Here is a 15074-nt window from a genome sequence, read left to right as displayed (position 1 = left end):
TATATATATATATATATATATATATATATATATATATATATATATATATATATATATATATATATATATACATGTATATGCTTGGAATTCGCAAGAACAGGCGAAATATTCACACTGATCTCTGCCCGAAGGAGACCCGAACCTACGAACCTTGGAACAAGGTACGGATGGTAAAGCACTGAGTACCTTGTTCCAAGGTTCGTAGGTTCGACTCTCCTTCGGTCAGAGATCAATGTTTATATATATATACATACATACATATATATATATATATATATATATATATATATATATATATATATATATATATATATATATATATATATATATATATATATATTGGTGGCCCTAAAGGAAAAACGAAAGTTTCTCCTTTTACATTTAGTAATACATACAGGAGAAGAGGTTACTAGCCCCATGCTCCCGGCATTTTAGTCGCCACTTCCCATGGAGTATATATATATATATATATATATATATATATATATATATATATATATATATATATATATATACATATATATATATGTGTGTGTGTGTGTGTGTGTGTGTGTGTCTGTCTGTGCATGCTTTAAGAAATACTAGGAAACAGAGCGTATAGGTGCCACGCCACGTACATAAAACAAGTACAGTACATGAAAACAATCTTATCCCAACTATCTCCTGTTAAGGGTCATAAATACAAAATATTTAGGAGGGTTATTTATCAGTGGCGTCGCCCTCGTCCCTTCAATTGCCTTGCTCACGTGTCCATCCAGAACCCACCAGCCTTTTTAATCAAGAATTCATCTGCTGCAATTACGCTTCCCACGAATACACAAGTTTTCTGAAAGGCAAGAGTCGCTCTGACACCGAGATTATATATTAGGCAGGAGATTGCTTCGTTTCGGTTCATCTCAACTTTCCTCCCCTTCCTTTCTCTCTCTCTCTCTCTCTCTCTCTCTCTCTCTCTCTCTCTCTCTCTCTCTCTCTCTCTCTCTCTCTCTCTCTCTTTCTCTCTCTCTCCATTTTAGTATGACCAATACAATTTATTTCTTATAAATTGTTGAAGAAAACTTCCATTGTTACTTCTGCACATGATCTACAATTTCAGATACAAAGTCGACCAAACTTTGAGCACATTCAATCACATTTTCGTTTTGTCTCTCGTTCTCATCATGAGAAAGAGAGAGAGAGAGAGAGAGAGAGAGAGAGAGAGAGAGAGAGAGAGAGAGAGAGAGAGAGAGAGAGAGATCCAGAACCAAGTCGTCACAGTTCTAAGAAGTATACAAATATTTTTCACAGGGAGGATTTACTCTCATTATGAGCCTCTGGGCTGATTCAGACCCACAAGTGGAATACCCTGGCAAAAATATTTTTAATATTCTCGAAACAAAAATTTGATTTCCTTGTGAGCCGACTTGCGGTGGCTCAGGCTACTTAGAAGGGTTAAGGGAGACTGGTAATTCTGGGTAATAAACAAGTCAGTTCACTCACCAATTTTTCCTGCTAAGGAATGGTATAACTGTCCTTCACTGCAGATTAATACGTTTAGTTGTAAAATTTATTATAAAAAACATTGCCCATATTCATCATTTATTATTCTGTCATTCTATTCACGTTATTCTTTTCTCCTCATTATCATTATTTTCTTCAGTTACTCCTCTTTTCATCGGTTATATTACTTCACTCTCAATTAAAATACTTCTCACACTTTCTTACCCTCCACCTCTCTCTACACCTTAACTTCCCCTCCCCTCCCCCCCCTCCATCCTTTCCCGCTTCCCTCACCTTTTTCTACGACCAAACTCTTTCCCTCCCCCCCTTCCGAGGCCCCCTCCTTGCGTGCGCCCCTTAATCAGCAATCAACGAGGCAGATGAGGGGAAGATGGAACCGGTGGAGTTTTGTCTTTCCCCTCGGAAGCAAATGGCTTCTCCCCCTCAGCTTTGGGAGCGGAGGTGAACAAGGCCGGTTTCTATTGCAAATATATTTTATGGGATGAGGGGAATTACTCCCAGTCGGAAGCTATTCCAACTATTATTTGAAAACATTACACACACACAATATATATATATATATATATATATATATATATATATATATATATATATATATATATATATATATATATATATATATATATATATATATATATATATATATATATATATATATATATATATATATATATATATATATATATATATATGAGTATCTTGTACATCGTGATCAAGTCTTCCCTGACCATGAACTCCTTCAGTAATATGAATATCACTTTTACTTTGTCTAACTGGGAATAGATGAGATTTTTTTTTTCTTTTGCCCTTTGCCGTTAGAGGGTTTCTTTTGCAGCGATCTGAATGATGATTCCTTGAACAATATTTTAAATGATTCTTTGTACAGTATTCTGGGTGAATCCTTGTGCAGTGTTCTGGATGATTTCTTTCAGTGTGTGTTAAATAATACCCTCAACAGTGTCTTGTATGATTCCTTATACAATGTTTTGGATAATTCCTAGTAATGTCTAGACTGATTCCTTGCACAGCGTTTTCAACTAATCCTACAATTCAGGATGATTTCTAGTAATGTCTTCCCAGTATTCCTTGTTTAGGTTTCTAGATGCAGTTCTTACACTTACTTGCGGTGCACACGGAGATATTATCAGTGTTACGTGTTGTGTGATGATCTTCCTTAGGGACTCTCTCTGAATCCTGTAAGTGTTTCCATTCCAGACAATTTGCAGCCGTCAGACGCCTTTCCACGGCTCCAATCTTCATTACTCTGCTCTTATGGGAGATGAACCGTGTAGTTGTAGAGGGTGAACTCTGCTCTTACGAGGGCATAGGATTATCCTCTGGGAACAATGAGCGCAATGACCAGGGCCTACGAGGAAACTTCACTTCAAACACGAGGGAAGGAACCGGCTCTATCAATTTTAACTGAAAAATTGTATACAATCTACTAGTCTCCTTTGAACAGTACAAATATCTGAGTATTCATCTACATTGGCAGCCTACAATTAAGAGTGCCCAAAGGCCAACGAAGTCTTCGATCTCGGCCTGCTTACGGGGATGTACACTGCGCTTTTCGAATATGCATAATAATAATAATAATAATAATAATAATAATAATAATAATAATAATAATAATAATTAATAATTAATAATAATAATTTAATTTATTTCTACAAGTACATGATGCATGGTACATGACACATGATGGGGATATACTCAGACCTTCTGGGGATATTTAAGCAAGACGAGAGTGAAAAAATAAAGAATGCAAATTGCATTGTTCTTGCAGAAAATTTAGAGGAAATTTACAATTTACAGACGTTAACCTTCAAAAGCTTGTGAAAGCTTGAATAATGGAATGAGTGACCCACACGGGGTAAACGATTTTTTTGTGAGTTGTACAACAAGAAGGAAATGCTATCAGTAAATATGATTCACTATCCTAAATGGTGTTATATTAACTAAATGAAGTAGTGAAAAAAATAACGAAATAAAATGCTCCCAGAGATGTGTACTGGACTCAGCAGTTCGTTGGAGAGGTGCAGTTTGAGGCTATAAAATTCCTTTAAGAGGTTCCTCGTGGCTTGCTGAGGATGGCCCCGGGACTCCTAGTCATAAAGGCAAAAGGTTATCTTTAAACAGTCTTGCCGATACGTTGAATTTACTTTTACGTTCATAGCCACACAATGTGTGTGAATGTTTGTGTGTGTGTGTGTGTGTGTGTGTGTGTGTGTGTGTGTGTGTGTGTGTGTGTGTGTGTGTGTGTGTGTGTGTTTGTGCTTGTGCTTGTGCGTGTGCGTGTGCGTGTGTGTGTGTGTACATACATAAAACATTTATATATACAAATAACCTACACTTCCAAGAGGCGACACTAGACGACGTTTCAATTTTCTTAAAATAAACAAACCTGCTGTTCCTCTCCTCTCCAACATTTCCAAAGATCTGTCTCTCACTCCCTTCCCTTCTGCCTAGCCAAAATTCTCTTCTTTTCTGTGCATCTCTGTTACTCTCAAGACTTCACCGAAGGAGTAAGATGCTAAGTTTCGAAGCCGAGTCCCTATTTAATTATGTTCCTCTTGAAGATGATACCAGTTTTCTTACCTAATAAAGACTACTTTATTTCCCTCTTCCTGCTGATGTCATTCTTGATCTTACTCGTCTTTGTGTTGATTCTAACTCTTTTTCTTCAAAGAAAATTTCTATGTGCAAGGCATTGGTGTTGCAATGAGACTGTACCCTGTTCTTGGTAACCTATATATGGCGTACCTCGAAACTGTTTTAATTCCTGCTGCTAGGGGAGGGGGGTACGTTATTCTCTCTGGCTGTGCTATGCTGAAGAAGTCTTTGTTCTTTGTTCACATGACGTTGTTTTCTCTGGCTTCCTTATGCAGATGAAGTCTTTGGTCTGTTCCCACAAAGACTTTGCTTTATCTATCAATCTCAAAGCTGAATGGGAATCTAACTCCTTGCTCCCTTTCTTTGATGTCCGTGCTCACCGCTCTGTGACCCGAAAGTTGATGTACATTCTCAATTTACCTTACCATGCACCATCTGTGAAGACAAGTGTTCTTGTCTGTCTTTTTCTAGGTCCTCCACATTTATGATTCTCATATTTTCTGACAATCTTCACTTCGTAATTCACACTCTATCTCTCTCTGGCTATCTTTCCATTTTCCTTAACTCTGCCTACTCCTAATTTAAACCAACTTTCTCTCCTAAATCTAATTTTCCTGTGAAAATTACTCAACTTTACTTTCCTTCCACTTTTAATTTAATTTTTTTTAATAACAGGCTTCTTTCCCCGGAAATCAGACTTGCAGTTGTCAAACTAATACCTTTCGTAGCTGTCTGGTTCACACTTCTCCTGCCACTTCAGGTGTTTACACCATTCCTTGCTCCTCCGACCCCGTTAATACTTTCGTGAGTGAGATTGGTCACTAGCTTTCTAACAGAATTAACACAGATCTTACTGAAAATCATGACGATTTTTTTTCTGTCATGTTAGAGATTATAGCCAGCCAATAAATTTTTCCTGTGCAATATCTTTTCAGCTTTCACTAACGCTGTCTTGCTGAATCGAGCATCAAACTCAATATTCCCAACAAGAATCTTAGATTCATTTTTTCTACACAAGGGTTGTAACAAGGTTAAGAATTCCTACCTTTAATTATGAGCATTACCTTCATTAAACTTTATTTTTACGATGCCTCGCTCGAAACACTGCAGAATGTTCTGGTCTTCAAAACAAAAGTGCCTTGACGTGACCTTGACCTACTCTTCACCTTCTTTCTTATCCCGTCTTTTGTATTTTCTTCACCTTTGCAGTCTTCTGACTTTCTGCCTAATTGCTTCATCCTTCTACCTAGAAAGGGTTGGTAGGCAGACTGTGGAACACCCCTTTTAATTTTGTTCCTTTGTTTGCCCCTTTGTGGGACGGGTAATAGAAAGTGGTTTTTCTCCTAGTCGAGTGGCTTAGGCTTTCTCTACTACACTGCCACTAATTTTACCACTAACATTACCACTAGTATAAATATTACTACGACTACTACTACTACTACTAACATTAATACTACTATTACTACTACGGCAACTAATACCACAACTGCTAATACCAAGACGAATGTTACTCTCTCTCTGTCTCTCCTCTCTCTCTGTCTCTCCTCTCTCTCTGTCTCTCCTCTCTCTGTCTCCCCTCTCTCCTCTCTCTCTCTCTCTAAGAAGCCAAGTATCCCCTTAAAACATTGCTTCTCTGGTGTCATTTTCTGTGAAGCCGTCCATCACTGACGTCTCTACATACCTTCCAGGTATTTACCTGTCATCTTCCTCATCATTATCACTGTTATGCTATCATCACCATCATTATTATCACTTTTAGCATCATCACGTATCATCACCATCGTAGTTGTCATCACCTCAGTCATCACTATCACCACAATAACTACCATCGTTATCACTTTCTCCATTTCCCCATCATTATTACCATCCCATTAACACGAATTTTGAATACCTTATAGAAGTAAGCACTGAACCCCGCCACCATTACAATAATCCACCCCCACCATTATCACCACTACAATAACCCCAACGCCATCATTACCACCACCACTACAATAACCCACCACCATTACCACCATCATCACAACTGCCACCACCACCATTATTGTCAATACCATCACCAGCACCACTATCACCAGTACCATCAACACCACTATGACCAATACCATCATCACCAAACCATACCACGGGTGGGGATAGAACCCGCGATCAGAGAGTCTCAAAACTCCAGACCGTCGAGTTAGCCACTGGGCCAGCTAGCCACAATAAGATTCATCCAAATAGGCTCCATCCCCGTCCGTGGTATGGTGTGTTTGCAATCCTGTCATTACGATTTCGTGAACCATCACCACCACTATGACCAGTACCATCACCAGCACCACCACTATTTCAAAAACCATCAGCACTACCACTATTACCAATACCATCACCAGCACTACCATTATTACCAGTACCACCACCAGCCGCACCACTATGACCAATACCACCACCAACACCACCATTATTACCAATACCACCACTATTACCAGTACCATCACCAGCACCACCACCACTAGAACTACCACCACACCAGCCATCACCTCTTAGACCTCAGCACTCCTGTCACCTCCCAGCAGCACATCCCTGGGTTCACATTTCAAAATGAAATGAAGCGCATAATCTGAGAATGCGTTCCGTGTACCCCAGAATATATTTCCTTAATCCACTAGTGATATTATCATCGACACTGCTGCATGAAAAGAGTGCTCGTGTTTCCAGAGTACATTCTAGTTTTAAATCTTTTTTTCATTTGTTGCTCAAGGGTTGCACGGCGATGATAGTATTTTCATGGAAAAACTCGACTCAATTTGCATAATGAATTTTAAGCCGGGCTATAATTAATTTCAGTGAGAGTAAAGCAGTGAGGCTTAGAATGATTTGCTTTTACCTTCTTCACTGTGTTACGTGTAGGTGTGTGTGTGTGTGTGTGTGTGTGTGTGTGTGTGTGTGTGTGTGTGTGTGTGTGTGTGTGTGTGTGTGTGTGTGTGTGTACGCGCACGAGCACGGGCGTTTGAATTAGCGTTTCTTCATGTATATTCAACTATTTCACCCACTTACTCCATGTACACACTGTTCCTGGAACAAAGTAGATGTATATCGGCCGCTACACTGAGAAAGATACCCCATAAATTACATAAACACAGTCCCATACACCTCAATGTACGCGATGGAACAGTGCAAAGTGTGGCGCAAGTTAGTAATGCAGGTAAGTATTACCACTGACGATTTGAAGACAATCGGAAGACTCATTCACAGGTCATCATATCCCAATTTTTTCGAAGAAAATGGAAAAATGGATATATAAACCCCATATGTAACTGTAACATTCCATTAAGAAGCACAAGGTTTGAACTTTAACTAAACAGTCATTCTTCTGTTATCTCAAGAGATATCACTATCCTCAGAATATGTGTCTATTCTAAACAAATTTAAAAGCGTATTTTTTTTAGTTTTGTTTTCTAATTTATATTTCCTATTCCGTACAATCCTATAAGAATTTTTTTTAATCCAATTAGTCAAAATTTCTTTAGAAGCTGATAAAATTGGAACCCTCAGAGCCCAAATTTAATACAAACGCACTTTTAATTATAATTCATCATCGTTTATAGTTTGAAGCCGATCAGAAGTGGCATTCTTTTGTAATTATATAAGAAAAAAAATTAAAGTGGCAAATTGAAATTTACACATCTCAAAGTTAGCACCAAATCGAAATAGGAGGCACCATTTTTTTTGAACATTTGAACCTATACCGGTGAGGGTTTTGGAATTTACTGGAGCCCTTCCAGATTGCTGGGAATAAGTTCAACAACTCTGGTCTCAGGGAAGATCCACATACCAACTGTTCCAGGAATTTGGCCCTAGTGGCCATACACAAGCACTGAAAATTTGAAGCTTATTGGATGATGCTTTCTCGACTTAAGAGCGAAATTAACACAAAAAGTTGGAGGATGGGGAAAAGAAAAACAATCTGGCAACCACTTCGGAGATTCCTGATGACTGACACTTGGAACAAAGTCACAGCGAAGTAAAAACAATTGTGAAGTATAGTTGGCTCAATCTTTTATTTTGTTTTCTATGTGCATGTTGAATAATAATAAACGAAGCACTGCAATAAAGATATTGTTAGAGAAAGAGAGAGAATAAAAAGGAAAGGGGGGGGAGGTGAACAGTCGAAAGAAGAGAGGGATGGAGAGTAGAAAAGAGTACAAGACAGAGAGGGGTAGAATGTGTGTGAATTTTCAACTGAATATCACTGCCTTTTTGCTAAGCTAGATGATTTTTCCCCTCGTTAAAAACCAAATCAGACCAAAAAAAAAAAATCGTAGAGTGCTTCCTATAACTCAGCTCTCATTATCCAGAGATCATTAGCAAAAGACACATATTAAATATAGTAATCCTATCGTGGACAGATCAGTTAATCGCCATTTGCTAATCCCTCTCGTTGAGCCGTCAATTAATCGTCATTTCATAATACGAATTGTGGGAAAATGAGTCAGTCCTTTCTTTCGGTAATCCTATCGTTCGTTAGTCAGCTGTTAATCCATGTCATGGAAACCTTATTAGTTCTTCGGGCTTGACTTTAGCAATAACGTTGGTTAATCGTCCTTTCATCTTGACTCCAGCTAAAATAAAAATCTTTTTGATATCCATCCCCTGTTGAGAGACCTTAATTAAGCTTTCCAGCTGTTTACACACTGTACCCAAAGGGAATTTTCACTTATGTATCTTTTCTAAAGATATTTCTAATTTTATTACATTTATAAGATATTTTGTACACACATTTACACACACACACACACTATATATATATATATATATATATATATATATATATATATATATATATATATATATATATATATATATATATATATATATATATATATATTGTAATTTACATTTATGCACTATAAAGGGTTTAATTTCGTATTCAGGATTAGAATCCATTTAGATTATGATTCAGTGTGTATTATATATTTTTTCCTCGTGTAGGTATGAATTTCTGTCTGCACACTCGTATAATGTGTATATTTAAATAACATGCATTATATATTGACGTGTGTGTATGTGAGAGAGAGACAGAGAGAGAGAGAGAGAGAGAGAGAGAGAGAGAGAGAGGCTCTACGCTGTCTCCTCAGTGATTACCTTCATGGTAGATCTCTAAGTGTAGTTCTCAATGGAACTGAATCAGCAAGACATCCTATTGGGGCAAGTGTTCCACAAGGAAGCGCGCTGGGACCATTGTTATGGAATGTCTACTTCAACGACCTTCTTCATCTCATCCCAGAATCACATGCATATGCAGACGACTGTACACTGACATTCACTTATCCAAGATAAGAAATGCCAGCTGCTCTAAGCTACATCAATCACCAGCTGAGAGCTATATCAGCTTGGGGAAATAGATGGCAAGTAACATTTGCAACTGAGAAAACGCAAATGATCGTCTCTAGGTACCATGATGGTAATGCTGGTGCAGTAGTAAGGATGAATGGGAGAGTGTTGGCACCTGGTGAAGAAGGTGATATCCTTGGGGTGAAATTTGACTCCAAACTAACCATGAAGAACCATGTTGTAAATCTTGCAAACAAGGCAGCCAGGAAGCTTACAGCACTTCGCCGTATCTCGCACCTGCTTGACAGTAGGGGTTGCAAGATTCTGTACGAGGCACAAGTATGCTCACATCTTGAGTATGCTCCACTTTCTTGGTTTGCCTGCCCCCCCCCCTCTCATTTGCGACTGCTTGACAGAGTAGAGAACAGAGCAAGACGTCTCATCTCTCGCCTGGACCCATCCTGGATAGATCTGTCATTTCAGCAGAGTCTTCAACATAGGAGGGATGTGGGTGGCGTTAGTGTTATGTACAAGGCCAATATTGTCAAAGTACCACACTTGGATCCACTTCGAGGACAGCATGAATCAAGCTTTTATGCCACAAGACGGGCAGAAAGCAGCAATTTCACTCTGGCTGTACCCTTCTCCAGAACATCACTCCATCTGAGATCATATATACCCAGGATGACTCGAGTATGGAACACATTCGTACAGCATAATGATATGATGTCAACAAGATAAAGTCAGTTGATCAAATGAAAATGCTGGCCCACAGATGGCTCCAACTTCATCCTGTTCGCTACTTGCATGTCTCATAACAATAAAAATGCTTTCAACTGAGCTGATGTAGGTAACAGCTCTTAGCTTGCCAATAAAGTTAGGAATCCTTAACCTGTAAATAGCTTGTCAATAAAGCTAGGGATCCTTAACCTTGCCAAACCCTGTTTAAAAAAAAAAGCGAGAGAGAGAGACAGAGAGAGAGAGAGAGAGAGAGAGAGAGAGAGAGAGAGAGAGAGAGAGAGAGAGAGAGAGAGAGAGAGAGAGAGAGAGAGAGAGAGAGAGAGAGAGAGAGAGAGAACCACCAAGTAAATAACGCTGCAACACTAAGACCAAAATATTTAATAAAAAAAAATAAAAAAATGAGCTTATAGAAAATTCTCCTTTCAAGCCTCAAACGATAGACCAAGAGATAAAAATTGGGGAAAAACACTAAACTCGTAGGGATTAGAGTGCAGAGCTAGTAAACCCGTAGGGGTGAAGAGCAAGAGAAAAGTAATATTTTTTTTCGGAAAAAAATCCGTCCAGACAAGAAGATCCAAAAAAATGGTTTCAATCAATATCTTCATTTCTGGCGGCAGGTACGTATTAAATTACTCTTGACATATAATTTAGCTTTTGTACATTACTGCAGTTCACTTTTGTTCTGAAACCGTAATTAAAACCCTGTTTCCAAGTTCCTTTTTTGTTTACGTGTTCATTTTTTTTGGTCTGGAGGGAGGGAGAGGGGGTTCAGATAATTAGTTATTGATTTCTCGAAGGAGAAGAGTGAGAAGTTGTTTAGTTTTGCAGGAACCACCGTGTGTGTGTGTGTGTGTGTGTGTGTGTGTGTGTGTGTGTGTGTGTGTGTGTGTGTGTGTGTGTGTGTGTGTGTGTGTGTGTGCGTGTGTGTGTGTGTGTGTGTTGCCAGGTCGTACTCTTACACAGACGGCAAGTTGTGACGCGGGGCGAAGGGATGAGACTCAACCTTCGCAGCCACGTACAGGTAAGTACATTAGGCGAGTACAAACGCACATACACACAGTGCGTGCGTGCGCACACACAATAAAAATACAACAAGAGTTGTTAGACAAAAGAAAGAAGATAGAACCACAAAGAAGCAGAAATGATATCCGAGATGGAGATGGAAGCACAGCTCTTCAAAAGTCTTTCATCTCTCTCTCTCTCTCTCTCTCTCTCTCTCTCTCTTTCTTCATAGAACTGGGCTGTGAAACAGTGATCTCAGGGTAACCTACACATACCAGCTGTTCCTCTGTTACAGTAACATGTGAGAAAGAAAAATACTCTGGTAATCATTAAACGGAACCTCTTTGTAGTTACCTGATGATGATGATGATAATAATAATAGTAAATATACATTGTTATTGTTGACACTTGTTTTTATTATTAGAGTTTTATTTATTATTAGAGTTAGAGCAAAGGAAGGGGTAGCAGTAATTTTGAATGATCAGTTATGGAAGGAGAAAAGAGAATATGAATGTGTAAATGCAAGAATTATGTGGATTAAAGTAAAGGTTGGATGCGAGAAGTGGGTCATAATAAGCGTGTATGCACCTGGAGAAGAGAGGAATGCAGAGGAGAGAGAGAGATTTTGGGAGATGTTAAGTGAATGTATAGGAGCCTTTGAACCAAGTGAGAGAGTAATTGTGGTAGTGGACCTGAATGCTAAAGTAGGAGAAACTTTTAGAGAGGGTGTGGTAGGTAATTTGGGGTGCCAGGTGTAAATGATAATGGGAGCCCTTTGATTGAACTTTGTATAGAAAGGGGTTTAGTTATAGGTAATACATATTTTAAGAAAAAGAGGATAAATAAGTATACAAGATATGATGTAGGGCGAAATGACAGTAGTTTGTTGGATTATGTATTGGTAGATAAAAGACTGTTGAGTAGACTTCAGGATGTACATGTTTATAGAGGGGCCACAGATATATCAGATCACTTTCTAGTTGTAGCTACACTGAGAGTAAAAGGTAGATGGGATACAAGGAGAATAGAAGCATCAGGGAAGAGAGAGGTGAAGGTTTATAAACTAAAAAAGGAGGCAGTTAGGGAAAGATATAAACAGCTATTGGAGGATAGATGGGCTAATGAGAGCATAGGCAATGGGGTCGAAGAGGTATGGGGTAGGTTTAAAAATGTAGTGTTAGAGTGTTCAGCAGAAGTTTGTGGTTACAAGAAAGTGGGTGCGGGAGGGAAGAGGAGCGATTGGTGTAATGATGATGTAAAGAGAGTAGTAAGGGAGAAAAAGTTAGCATATGAGAAGTTTTTACAAAGTAGAAGTGATGCAAGGAGGGAAGAGTATATGGAGAAAAAGAGAGAGGTTAAGAGAGTGGTGAAGCAATGTAAAAAGAGAGCAAATGAGAGAGTAGGTGAGATGTTATCAACAAATTTTGTTGAAAATAAGAAAAAGTTTTGGAGTGAGATTAACAAGTTAAGGAAGCCTAGAGAACAAATGGATTTGCCAGTTAAAAATAGGAGAGGAGAGTTATTAAATGGAGAGTTAGAGGTATTGGGAAGATGGAGGGAATATTTTGAGGAATTGTTAAATGTTGATGAAGATAGGGAAGCTGTGATTTCGTGTATAGGGCAAGGAGGAATAACATCTTGTAGGAGTGAGGAAGAGCCAGTTGTGAGTGTGGGGGAAGTTCGTGAGGCAGTAGGTAAAATGAAAGGGGGTAAGGCAGCCGGGATTGATGGGATAAAGATAGAAATGTTAAAAGCAGGTGGGGATATAGTTTTGGAGTGGTTGGTGCAATTATTTAATAAATGTATGGAAGAGGGTAAGGTACCTAGGGATTGGCAGAGAGCATGCATAGTTCCTTTGTATAAAGGCAAAGGGGACAAAAGAGAGTGCAAGAATTATAGGGGGATAAGTCTGTTGAGTATACCTGGTAAAGTGTATGGTATATTTATTATTGAAAGAATTAAAAGTAAGACTGAGAATAGGATAGCAGATGAACAAGGAGGCTTTAGGAAAGGTAGGGGGTGTGTGGACCAGGTGTTTACAGTGAAACATATAAGTGAACAGTATTTAGATAAGGCTAAAGAGGTCTTTGTGGCATTTATGGATTTGGAAAAGGCGTATGACAGGGTGGATAGGGGGGCAATGTGGCAGATGTTGCAGGTGTACGGTGTAGGAGGTAGCTTACTGAAAGCAGTGAAGAGTTTTTACGAGGATAGTGAGGCTCAAGTTAGAGTACATAGGAAAGAGGGAAATTATTTCCCAGTAAAAGTAGGCCTTAGACAGGGATGTGTGATGTCACCGAGGTTGTTTAATATATTTATAGATGGGGTTGTAAGAGAAATAAATGCGAGGGTCTTGACAAAAGGCGTGGAGTTAAAAGATAAGGAATCACACATAAAGTGGGAGTTGTCACAGTTGCTCTTTGCTGATGACACTGTGCTCTTGGGAGATTCTGAAGAGAAGTTGCAGAGATTGGTGGATGAATTTGGTAGGGTGTGCAAAAGAAGAAAATTAAAAGTGAATACAGGAAAGAGTAAGGTTATGAGGATAACAAAAATATTAGGTGATGAAAGATTGGATATCAGATTGGATGGAGAGAGTATGGAGGAGGTGAATGTATTCAGATATTTGGGAATGGACATGTCAGCGGATGGGTCTATGAAAGATGAGGTGAATCATAGAATTGATGAGGGGAAAAGGGTGAGTGGTGCACTTAGGAGTCTTTGGAGACAAAGAACTTTGTCCTTGGAGGCAAAGAGGGGAATGTATGAGAGTATAGTTTTACCAACGCTCTTATATGAGTGTGAAGCATGGGTGACGAATGTTGCTGCGAGGAGAAGGCTGGAGGCAGTGGAGATGTCATGTCTGAGGGCAATGTGTGGTGTGAATATAATGCAGAGAATTCGTAGTTTGGAAGTTAGGAGGAGGTGCGGGATTACCAAAACTGTTGTCCAGAGGGCTGAGGAAGGGTTTTTGAGGTGGTTCGGACATGTAGAGAGAATGGAGCGAAACAGAATGACTTCAAGAGTGTATCAGTCTGTAGTGGAAGGAAGGCGGGGTAGGGGTCGGCCTAGGAAAGGTTGGAGGGAGGGGGTAAAGGAGGTTTTGTGTGCGAGGGGCTTGGACTTCCAGCAGGCGTGCGTGAGCGTGTTTGATAGGAGTGAATGGAGACGAATGGTTTTTAATACTTGACGTGCTGTTGGAGTGTGAGCAAAGTAACATTTATGAAGGGGTTCAGGGAAACCGGCAGGCCGGACTTGAGTCCTGGAGATGGGAAGTACAGTGCCTGCACTCTGAAGGAGGGGTGTTAATGTTGCAGTTTAAAAACTCTAGTGTAAAGCACACTTCTGGCAAGACAGTGATGGAATGAATGATGGTGAAAGTTTTTCTTTTTCGGGCCACCCTACCTTGGTGGGAATCGGCCAGTGTGATAATAATAAAAAAAAATTATTATTATTATTAAATAATAATAAATAATCTCTTCCCTTTCCCAGCGAATTTCTTTCCCTCTCCTCTCCCTCCTTTTCTTCCAGTCTCCACCAGCTTACCCTCCGCACACCCCTCCCCTCCCTACCCTCGTTTTTCCTATTTCCCCTCCATCTATTTCCCCTCCATCTCCTTACCCTCCCACCCTCCCTTCTCATCGAATAAAATTTCTCCCCTCCATCCCCCCTCCTTCTCTTAAACTCCCCCCCTCACCCAAAACAACAAGTATGCTTCGTGTTGAACTCTTCAGCGGTACATTTGGGTTCCGTCATAAATATGCATATTGGAATTAGAGACGGTGGCCCGGCAGCTAAATATTCATGAGGGATATCAATTGATAACTTTATGTAATGTGAATGGTGGTGGTGGTGGTGGTGGTCGTTGTAGGTGGTTGTAGAGGTGGTGGTGGTGGTGGTGGTAGTGG

Source organism: Cherax quadricarinatus, chromosome 57 (assembly GCF_038502225.1).
Source record: "Cherax quadricarinatus isolate ZL_2023a chromosome 57, ASM3850222v1, whole genome shotgun sequence".
Taxonomy (NCBI): domain Eukaryota; kingdom Metazoa; phylum Arthropoda; class Malacostraca; order Decapoda; family Parastacidae; genus Cherax; species Cherax quadricarinatus.
Note: the sequence above shows the minus strand (reverse complement) of the source record.